Consider the following 15000-nt stretch of genomic DNA (forward strand, 5'->3'; position numbering starts at 1 on the left):
ACACACCATAGTCCAGGCCCTGAGACTTATATATATACACACACACACCACAGTCCAGAACCTGAGACTTATATATATATACACACACACACCACAGTCCAGGCCCTGAGACTTATATATATACACACACACAGCACAGTCCATGCCCTGAGACTTATATATATACACACACACACCACAGTCCATGCCCTGAGACTTATATATATACACACACACAGCACAGTCCAGGCCCTGAGACTTATATATATACACACACACAGCACAGTCCAGGCCCTGAGACTTATATATATACACACACACACCACAGTCCATGCCCTGAGACTTATATATATACACACACACACCACAGTCCATGCCCTGAGACTTATATATATACACACACACAGCACAGTCCAGGCCCTGAGACTTATATATATACACACACACACCACAGTCCATGCCCTGAGACTTATATATATACACACACACAGCACAGTCCATGCCCTGAGACTTATATATATACACACACACACCACAGTCCATGCCCTGAGACTTATATATATACACACACACACCACAGTCCATGCCTTGAGACTTATATATATGCACACACACACCACAGTCCAGAACCTGAGACTTATATATATATACACACACACACCACAGTCCAGGCCCAGAGACTTATATATATACACACACACAGCACAGTCCATGCCCTGAGACTTATATATATACACACACACACCACAGTCCATGCCCTGAGACTTATATATATACACACACACACCACAGTCCATGCCCTGAGACTTATATATATACACACACACACCACAGTCCAGAACCTGAGACTTATATATATACACACACACACCACAGTCCAGGCCCTGAGACTTATATATATACACAAACACACCACAGTCCATGCCCAGAGACTTATATATATACACACACACACCACAGTCCAGACCCTGAGACTTTTATATATATATGCACACACACACCACAGTCCAGGCCCTGAGACTTATATATATACACACACACACCACAGTCCAGGCCCTGAGACTTATATATATACACACTCACCACAGTCCAGACCCTGAGACTTATATATATAAACACACACACCACAGTCCAGGCCCTGAGACTTATATATTTACACACACACACCACAGTCCAGGCCCTGACACTTATATATATATACACACACACACCACAGTCCAGGCCCTGAGACTTATATATATACACGCACATACCACAGTCCAGTCCCTGAGACTTATATAAATACACACACACACCACAGTCCAGGCCCTGAGACTTATATATATACACACACACACCACAGTCCAGGCCCTGAGACTTATATATATACACACACACACCACAGTCCAGGCCCTGAGACTTATATATATACACAAACACACCACAGTCCATGCCCAGAGACTTATATATATACACACACACACACCACAGTCCAGGCCCTGAGACTTATATATATACACACACACCACAGTCCAGAACCTGAGACTTATATATATACACACACACACACCACAGTCCATGCCCAGAGACTTATATATGTACACACACACACACCACAGTCCAGGCCCTGAGACTTATATATATACACACTCACACACTCAAAACAGTCCAGGCCCTGAGACTTATATATATACACACACACACACCACAGTCCAGGCCCTGAGACTTATATTTATACGCACACACTCACCACAGTCCAGGCCCTGAGACTTATATATATACACACACACACACTCAAAACAGTCCAGGCCCTGAGACTTATATATATACACACACACACACCACAGTCCAGGCACTGAGACTTGTATATATACACACACTCACCCCAGTCCAGGCCCTGAGACTTATATATATACACACACACACTCAAAACAGTCCAGGCCCTGAGACTTATATATATACACACACACACAACACAGTCCAGGCACTGAGACTTATATATATACACACACACACACCACAGTCCAGGCACTGAGACTTATATATATACACACAAACACCACAGTCCAGGCCCTGAGACTTATATATATACACACACACACACCACAGTCCAGGCACTGAGACTTATATATATATATACACACTCACCACAGTCCAGGCCCAGAGACTTATATATATATACACACACACCACAGTCCAGGCCCTGAGACTTATATATACACACACTCTCCACAGTCCAGAACCTGAGACTTATATATACACACACTCTCCACAGTCCAGAACCTGAGACTTATATATATACACACACACACACCACAGTCCAGGCCCTGAGACTTATATATACACACACTCTCCACAGTCCAGAACCTGAGACTTATATATATACACACAAACACCACAGTCCAGGCCCTGAGACTTATATATACACACACACACCACAGTCCAGGCACTGAGACTTATATATATACACACACTCACCACAGTCCAGGCCCTGAGACTTATATATATACACACAAACACCACAGTCCAGGCCCTGAGACTTATATATATACACACACAAACACCACAGTCCATGCCCTGAGACTTATATATATACACACAAACACCACAGTCCAGACCCTGATACTTATATATATACATACACACACACCACAGTCCAGGCCCAGAGACTTATATATATACACACACACACCACAGTCCAGGCCCTGAGACTTATATATATGCACACACACACCACAGTCCAGGCCCTGAGACTTATATATATACACACACTCACCCCAGTCCAGGCCCTGAGACTTATATATATACATACACACACACCACAGTCCAGGCCCAGAGACTTATATTTATACGCACACACTCACCACAGTCCAGGCCCTGAGACTTATATATATACACAAACACTCAAAACAGTCCAGGCCCTGAGACTTATATATATATACACACACACACCACAGTCCAGGCACTGAGACTTATATATATACACACACACACCACAGTCCAGGCCCTGAGACTTATATATATACACACACACACCACAGTCCAGGCCCTGAGACTTATATATATACACACACACACCACAGTCCAGGCCCTGAGACTTATATATATATACACACACTCACCCCAGTCCAGGCCCTGAGACTTATATATATACACACACACACCACAGTCCAGGCCCTGAGACTTATATATATACACACACACACCACAGTCCAGGCCCTGAGACTTATATATATACACACACACACCACAGTCCAGGCACTGAGACTTATATATATACACACACTCACCCCAGTCCAGGCCCTGAGACTTATATATATACACACACTCACCCCAGTCCAGGCCCTGAGACTTATATATATACACACACACACCACAGTCCAGGCCCTGAGACTTATATATATACACACACTCACCAGAGTCCAGGCCCTGAGACTTATATATATACACACACACACCACAGTCCAGGCCCAGATACTTATATATATACACACACACACACACCACAGTCCAGGCCCTGAGACTTATATATATATACACACACACACCACAGTCCATGCCCTGAGACTTATATATATATATACATACACTCACCCCAGTCCAGGCCCTGAGACTTATATATATATACACACACTCACCACAGTCCAGGCCCAGAGACTTATATATATATACACACACACTCACCCCAGTCCAGGCCCTGAGACTTATATATATACACACACACTCACCACAGTCCAGGCCCAGAGACTTATATATATACACACACACACACCACAGTCCAGGCCCTGAGACTTATATATATACACACACACACCACAGTCCAGGCCCTGAGACTTATATATATACACACACACTCACCCCAGTCCAGGCCCTGAGACTTATATATATACACACACACACCACAGTCCAGGCCCTTAGACTTATATATATATATACACACTCACCCCAGTCCAGAACCTGAGACTTATATATATACACACACACTCACCCCAGTCCAGGCCCTGAGACTTATATATATACACACACTCACCCCAGTCCAGGCCCTGAGACTTATATATATATATATACACACTCACCCCAGTCCAGAACCTGAGACTTATATATATACACACACTCACCCCAGTCCAGGCCCTGAGACTTATATATATACACACACACACCACAGTCCAGGCCCTGAGACTTATATATATACACACACACACCACAGTCCAGGCCCTGAGACTTATATATATACACACACACTCACCCCAGTCCAGAACCTGAGACTTATATATATACACACACTCACCCCAGTCCAGGCCCTGAGACTTATATATATACACACACACACCACAGTCCATGCCCTGAGACTTATATATATACACACACACACCACAGTCCAGGCCCTGAGACTTATATATATACACACACACTCACCCCAGTCCAGGCCCTGAGACTTATATATATACACACACACACCCCAGTCCAGAACCTGAGACTTATATATATACACACACAAACACCACAGTCCAGGCCCTGATACTTATATATATACACACACACACCACAGTCCAGGCCCTGAGACTTATATATATACACACACACACCACAGTCCAGGCCCTGAGACTTATATATATACACACACACACCACAGTCCAGGCCCTGATACTTATATATATACACACACACACCACAGTCCAGGCACTGAGACTTATATATATACACACACACCACAGTCCAGGCCCTGAGACTTATATATATACACACACACACCACAGTCCAGGCACTGAGACTTATATATATACACACACACACCACAGTCCAGGCCCTGATATTTATATATATACACACAAACACCACAGTCCAGGCACTGAGACTTATATATATACACACACACACACCACAGTCCAGGCCCTGATACTTATATATATACACACACACTCACCCCAGTCCAGGCACTGAGACTTATATATATACACACACACACCACAGTCCATGCCCTGAAACTTATATATATATACACACACACACACCACAGTCCAGGCACTGAGACTTATATATATACACACACACACCACAGTCCAGGCCCTGAGACTTATATATATACACACACACACCACAGTCCAGACCCTGAGACTTATATATATACATACACACACCACAGTCCATGCCCTGAGACTTATATATATACACACACACACCACAGTCCAGACCCTGAGACTTATATATATACATACACACACCACAGTCCATGCCCTGAGACTTATATATATATATACACACACACCACAGTCCAGGCCCTGAGACTTATATATATACACACACACACACCACAGTCCAGGCCCTGAGACTTATATATATACACACACACTCACCCCAGTCCAGGCCCTGAGACTTATATATATACACACACACACCACAGTCCATGCCCTGAGACTTATATATATACACACACACACCACAGACCAGGCCCTGAGACTTATATATATACACACACACACACCACAGTCCAGGCCCTGAGACTTATATATATACACACACACACCACAGTCCAGGCACTGAGACTTATATATATACACACACACACCACAGTCCAGGCCCTGAGACTTATATATATACACACACACACCACAGTCCAGGCACTGAGACTTATATATATACACACAGACACCACAGTCCATGCCCTGAGACTTATATATATATACACACACACCACAGTCCAGGCCCTGAGACTTATATATATACACACACACACCACAGTCCAGGCACTGAGACTTATATATATACACACACACACCACAGTCCAGGCCCTGAGACTTATATATATACACACACTCACCACAGTCCATGCCCTGAGACTTATATATATATACACACACAAACACCACATTCCAGACCCTGAGACTTATATATATACACACACACACCACAGTCCATGCCCTGAGACTTATATATATATACACACACACCACAGTCCAGGCCCTGAGACTTATATATATACACACACACACCACAGTCCAGGCACTGAGACTTATATATATACACACACACACCACAGTCCAGGCCCTGAGACTTATATATATACACACACTCACCACAGTCCAGACCCTGAGACTTATATATATATACACACACACACCACAGTCCAGGCACTGAGACTTATATATATACACACACACACCACAGTCCATGCCCTGAGACTTATATATATACACACACACACCACAGTCCAGGCCCTGAGACTTATATATATACACACACACACCACAGTCCATGCCCTGAGACTTATATATATATATACACACACACCACAGTCCATGCCCTGAGACTTATATATATATACACACACACCACAGTCCATGCCCTGAGACTTATATATATACACACACACACCACAGTCCAGGCCCTGAGACTTATATATATACACACACACACCACAGTCCAGGCACTGAGACTTATATATATACACACACACACCACAGTCCATGCCCTGAGACTTATATATATATACACACACACCACAGTCCAGGCCCTGAGACTTATATATATATACACACACACACCACAGTCCAGACACTGAGACTTATATATATACACACACTCACCACAGTCCAGAACCTGAGACTTATATATATACACACACACAAACCACAGTCCAGACCCTGAGACTTATATATATACACACACTCACCACAGTCCAGAACCTGAGACTTATATATATACACACACACACCACAGTCCAGACCCTGAGACTTATATAAATACACACACACACCACAGTCCAGGCCCTGAGACTTATATATATACACACACTCACCACAGTCCAGAACCTGAGACTTATATATATACACACACACACACCACAGTCCAGACCCTGAGACTTATATATATACACACACACACCACAGACCAGGCCCTGAGACTTATATATATACACACACACACCACAGTCCATGCCCTGAGACTTATATATATATACACACACACCACAGTCCATGCCCTGAGACTTATATATATACACACACACACCACAGACCAGGCCCTGAGACTTATATATATACACACACTCACCACAGTCCAGAACCTGAGAACATATAGAACATAGAACATAGAACATAGAACATACAGCACAGAACAGGCCCTTCGGCCCACAATGTTGTGCCGATCCTTTGTCCTCTGTCAAGGACAATTTAATCTATACCCCATCATTCTCCTTTATCCATATACCTATCCAAAAGCCTTTTGAAAGTCCCTAAAGTTTCTGACTCAACAACTTCCCCGGGCAAGGCATTCCATGCCTCGACCACTCTCTGGGTAAAGAACCTTCCCCTGACATCCCCCTTATATCTCCCACCCTTCACCTTAAATTTATGACCCCTTGTAACGCTTTGCTCCACACGGGGAAAAAGCTTCTGACTGTCTACCCTATCTATTCCCCTGATCATCTTATAAACCTCTATCATGTCACCCCTCATCCTTCTCCTTTCTAATGAGAAGAGGCCTAGAATGTTCAGCCTTTCCTCGTAAGACTTATTCTCCATTCCAGGCAACATCCTGGTAAATCTCCTCTGCACCCTCTCCAAGGCTTCCACATCCTTCCTAAAATGAGGCGACCAGAACTGCACACAGTACTCCAAATGAGGCCTTACCAAGGTCCTGTACAGCTGCATCATCACCTCACGGCTCTTAAATTCAATCCCTCTGCTAATGAACGCTAACACCCCATATGCCTTCTTCACAGCCCTATTCACTTGAGTTGCAACTTTCAATGATCTATGCACATAGACCCCAAGGTCTCTCTGCTCCTCCACATGCCCAAGAACCCTACCGTTAACCCAGTATTTTGCATTCATGTTTGTCCTTCCAAAATGGACGACCTCACACTTTTCAGGGTTAAACTCCATCTGCCACTTTTCAGCCCAGCACTGCAACCTATCCAAGTCCCTTTGCAGACGACAATAGCCCTCCTCGGTATCCACAACTCCACCAACCTTTGTATCATCTGCAAATTTACTGACCCACCCTTCGACTTCCTCATCCAAGTCGTTAATAAAAATCACAAACAGGAGAGGACCCAGAACTGATCCCTGCGGCACGCCACTGGTAACTGGGCTCCAGGCTGAGTATTTACCATCTAAGACCACTCTCTGCCTTCTATCAGTTAGCCAATTCTTAATCCAACTGGCCACATTCCCCACTATCCCATGCCTCCTGACTTTCTCCATAAGTCTACCATGGGGGACCTTATCAAATGCCTTACTAAAATCCATGTACACCACATCCACTGGTTTACCCTCATCCACTTGCTTGGTCACCTGCTCAAAGAATATATATATACACACACACACCACAGTCCAGGCCCTGAGACTTATATATATACACACACACACCACAGTCCATGCCCTGAGACTTATATATATACACACACTCACCACAGTCCAGAACCTGAGACTTATATATATATATACACACACCACAGTCCAGGCCCTGAGACTTATATATATACACACACACACCACAGTCCAGGTCCTGAGAATTATATACACACACACCACAGTCCAGGCCCTGAGACTTATATATATACACACACACACACCACAGTCCAGGCCCTGAGACTTATATATATACATACACACACCACAGTCCATGCCCTGAGACTTATATATATATACACACACACCACAGTCCAGGCCCTGAGACTTATATATATAGACACACACACACCACAGTCCAGGCCCTGAGACTTATATATATACACACACACTCACCCCAGTCCAGGCCCTGAGACTTATATATATACACACACACACCACAGTCCATGCCCTGAGACTTATATATATACACACACACACCACAGACCAGGCCCTGAGACTTATATATATACACACACACACACCACAGTCCAGGCCCTGAGACTTATATATATACACACACACACCACAGTCCAGGCACTGAGACTTATATATATACACACACACACACCACAGTCCAGGCCCTGAGACTTATATATATACACACACACACCACAGTCCAGGCACTGAGACTTATATATATAGACACACACACCACAGTCCATGCCCTGAGACTTATATATATATACACACACACCACAGTCCAGGCCCTGAGACTTATATATATACACACACACACCACAGTCCAGGCACTGAGACTTATATATATACACACACACACCACAGTCCAGGCCCTGAGACTTATATATATACACACACACACCACAGTCCAGGCACTGAGACTTATATATATACACACACACACCACAGTCCATGCCCTGAGACTTATATATATACACACACACACCACAGTCCAGGCCCTGAGACTTATATATATACACACACACACCACAGTCCAGGCACTGAGACTTATATATATACACACACCACAGTCCATGCCCTGAGACTTATATATATATACACACACACCACAGTCCATGCCCTGAGACTTATATATATACACACACACACACCACAGTCCATGCCCTGAGACTTATATATATATACACACACACCACAGTCCAGGCCCTGAGACTTATATATATACACACACACACCACAGTCCATGCCCTGAGACTTATATATATATACACACACATACCACAGTCCAGGCCCTGAGACTTATATATATACACACACACACACCACAGTCCAGGCCCTGAGACTTATATATATACACACACACACCACAGTCCAGGCACTGAGACTAATATATATACACACACACACCACAGTCCATGCCCTGAGACTTATATATATATACACACACACCACAGTCCAGGCCCTGAGACTTATATATATATACACACACACACCACAGTCCAGACACTGAGACTTATATATATACACACACTCACCACAGTCCAGAACCTGAGACTTATATATATATACACACACACACCACAGTCCAGACCCTGAGACTTATATATATACACACACTCACCACAGTCCAGAACCTGAGACTTATATATATACACACACACACACCACAGTCCAGACCCTGAGACTTATATAAATACACACACACACCACAGTCCAGGCCCTGAGACTTATATATATACACACACTCACCACAGTCCAGAACCTGAGACTTATATATATACACACACACACACCACAGTCCAGACCCTGAGACTTATATATATACACACACACACCACAGACCAGGCCCTGAGACTTATATATATACACACACACACCACAGTCCATGCCCTGAGACTTATATATATATACACACACACCACAGTCCATGCCCTGAGACTTATATATATACACACACACACCACAGACCAGGCCCTGAGACTTATATATATACACACACTCACCACAGTCCAGAACCTGAGACTTATATATATACACACACTCACCACAGTCCAGAACCTGAGACTTATATATATATATACACACACCACAGTCCAGGCCCTGAGACTTATATATATACACACACACACCACAGACCAGGCCCTGAGACTTATATATATACACACACCACCACAGTCCAGGCCCTGAGACTTATATATATACACACACACCACAGTCCAGACCCTGAGACTTATATATATACACACACACACCACAGACCAGGCCCTGAGACTTATATATATACACACACACACCACAGTCCATGCCCTGAGACTTATATATATATACACACACACACAACAGACCAGGCCCTGAGACTTATATATATACACACACACACCACAGTCCATGCCCTGAGACTTGTATATATACACACACACACCACAGACCAGGCCCTGAGACTTATATATATACACACACACTCCACAGTCCATGCCCTGAGACTTATATATATATACACACACACCACAGTCCATGCCCTGAGACTTATATATATATATACACACACACCACAGTCCATGCCCTGAGACTTATATATATACACACACACACCACAGACCAGGCCCTGAGACTAATATATATACACACACACACCACAGTCCATGCCCTGAGACTTATATATATATACACACACACCACAGAGCAGGCCCTGAGACTTATATATATACACACACACACCACAGTCCAGACCCTGAGACTTATATATATACACACACACACCACAGTCCAGGCACTGAGACTTATATATATACACACACACACCACAGTCCATGCCCTGAGACTTATATATATATACACACACACCACAGTCCATGCCCTGAGACTTATATATATACACACACACACCACAGTCCAGGCCCTGAGACTTATATATATACACACACTCACCACAGTCCAGAACCTGAGACTTATATATATACACACACACACACCACAGTCCAGACCCTGAGACTTATATATATACACACACACACCACAGACCAGGCCCTGAGACTTATATATATACACACACACACCACAGTCCAGGCCCTGAGACTAATATATATATATACACACACACCACAGTCCATGCCCTGAGACTTATATATATACACACACACACACCACAGACCAGGCCCTGAGACTTATATATATACACACACACACCACAGTCCATGCCCTGAGACTTATATATATATACACACACACCACAGTCCATGCCCTGAGACTTATATATATACACACACACACCACAGACCAGGCCCTGAGACTTATATATATACACACACACACCACAGTCCATGCCCTGAGACTTATATATATATACACACACACCACAGTCCATGCCCTGAGACTTATATATATATACACACACACCACAGACCAGGCCCTGAGACTTATATATATATACACACACACACCACAGTCCAGGCACTGAGACTTATATATATATATACACACACCACAGTCCAGGCCCTGATACTTATATATATATATACACACACACACCACAGTCCATGCCCTGAGACTTATATATATATACACACACACCACAGTCCAGGCCCTGAGACTTATATATATACACACACACACCACAGTCCAGGCCCTGAGACTTATATATATACACACACACACCACAGTCCAGGCCCTGAGACTTATATATACACACACACACACCACAGTCCAGGCCCTGAGACTTATATATATACACACACACACCACAGTCCAGGCCCTGAGACTTATATATATACACACACACTCACCACAGTCCAGGCCCTGAGACTTATATATATACACACACACACACACCACAGTCCAGGCCCTGATACTTATATATATATACACACACACCACAGTCCATGCCCTGAGACTTATTTATATACACACACACACCACAGTCCATGCCCTGAGACTTATATATATATACACACACACACACCACAGTCCAGGCCCTGAGACTTATATATATACACACACACTCACCACAGTCCAGGCCCTGAAACTTATATATTTACACACACACACACCACAGTCCAGGCCCTGAGACTTATATATATATACACACACACACACCACAGTCCAGGCCCTGAGACTTATATATATACACACACACTCACCACAGTCCAGGCCCTGAGACTTATATATATACACACACACACACACCACAGTCCACGCCCTGATACTTATATATATATACACACACACACCACAGTCCAGGCCCTGAGACTTATATATATATACACACACACACACCACAGTCCAGGCCCTGAGACTTATATATATACACACACACACACCACAGTCCAGGCCCTGAGACTTATATATATACACACACACACCACAGTCCAGGCACTGAGACTTATATATATACACACACACACCACAGTCCAGGCCCTGAGACTTATATATATACACACACACACCACAGTCCAGGCACTGAGACTTATATATATACACACACACACCACAGTCCATGCCCTGAGACTTATATATATACACACACACACCACAGTCCAGGCCCTGAGACTTATATATATACACACACACACCACAGTCCATGCCCTGAGACTTATATATATATACACACACACCACAGTCCAGGCACTGAGACTTATATATATACACACACACACCACAGTCCATGCCCTGAGACTTATATATATATACACACACATACCACAGTCCAGGCCCTGAGACTTATATATATACACACACACACACCACAGTCCAGGCCCTGAGACTTATATATATACACACACACACCACAGTCCAGGCACTGAGACTTATATATATACACACACACACCACAGTCCATGCCCTGAGACTTATATATATATACACACACACCACAGTCCAGGCCCTGAGACTTATATATATATACACACACACACCACAGTCCAGACACTGAGACTTATATATATACACACACTCACCACAGTCCAGAACCTGAGACTTATATATATATACACACACACACCACAGTCCAGACCCTGAGACTTATATATATACACACACTCACCACAGTCCAGAACCTGAGACTTATATATATACACACACACACACCACAGTCCAGACCCTGAGACTTATATAAATACACACACACACCACAGTCCAGGCCCTGAGACTTATATATATACACACACTCACCACAGTCCAGAACCTGAGACTTATATATATACACACACACACACACCACAGTCCAGACCCTGAGACTTATATATATACACACACACACACCACAGTCCAGACCCTGAGACTTATATATATACACACACTCACCACAGTCCAGAACCTGAGACTTATATATATACACACACACACACCACAGACCAGGCCCTGAGACTTATATATATATACACACACCACAGTCCATGCCCTGAGACTTATATATATACACACACACACACCACAGTCCATGCCCTGAGACTTATATATATACACACACACACACCACAGTCCAGACCCTGAGACTTATATATATACACACACTCACCACAGTCCAGAACCTGAGACTTATATATATACACACACACACACCACAGACCAGGCCCTGAGACTTATATATATACACACACACACCACAGTCCATGCCCTGAGACTTATATATATACACACACACACCACAGTCCATGCCCTGAGACTTATATATATACACACACACACCACAGACCAGGCCCTGAGACTTATATATATACACACACTCACCACAGTCCAGAACCTGAGACTTATATATATATACACACACACACCACAGTCCAGACCCTGAGACTTATATATATACACACACTCACCACAGTCCAGAACCTGAGACTTATATATATACACACACACACACCACAGTCCAGACCCTGAGACTTATATAAATACACACACACACCACAGTCCAGGCCCTGAGACTTATATATATACACACACTCACCACAGTCCAGAACCTGAGACTTATATATATACACACACACACACCACAGTCCAGACCCTGAGACTTATATATATACACACACACACCACAGACCAGGCCCTGAGACTTATATATATACACACACACACCACAGTCCATGCCCTGAGACTTATATATATACACACACACACCACAGTCCATGCCCTGAGACTTATATATATACACACACACACCACAGACCAGGCCCTGAGACTTATATATATACACACACTCACCACAGTCCAGAACCTGAGACTTATATATATACACACACTCACCACAGTCCAGAACCTGAGACTTATATATATATATATACACACACCACAGTCCAGGCCCTGAGACTTATATATATACACACACACACCACAGACCAGGCCCTGAGACTTATATATATACACACACCACCACAGTCCAGGCCCTGAGACTTATATATATACACACACACCACAGTCCAGACCCTGAGACTTATATATATACACACACACACCACAGACCAGGCCCTGAGACTTATATATATACACACACACACCACAGTCCATGCCCTGAGACTTATATATATATACACACACACACCACAGACCAGGCCCTGAGACTTATATATATACACACACACACCACAGTCCATGCCCTGAGACTTGTATATATACACACACACACCACAGACCAGGCCCTGAGACTTATATATATACACACACACTCCACAGTCCATGCCCTGAGACTTATATATATATACACACACACCACAGTCCATGCCCTGAGACTTATATATATATA

The sequence above is a fragment of the Heterodontus francisci genome, unplaced genomic scaffold (assembly GCF_036365525.1).
Source record: "Heterodontus francisci isolate sHetFra1 unplaced genomic scaffold, sHetFra1.hap1 HAP1_SCAFFOLD_260, whole genome shotgun sequence".
NCBI classification, from domain to species: domain Eukaryota; kingdom Metazoa; phylum Chordata; class Chondrichthyes; order Heterodontiformes; family Heterodontidae; genus Heterodontus; species Heterodontus francisci.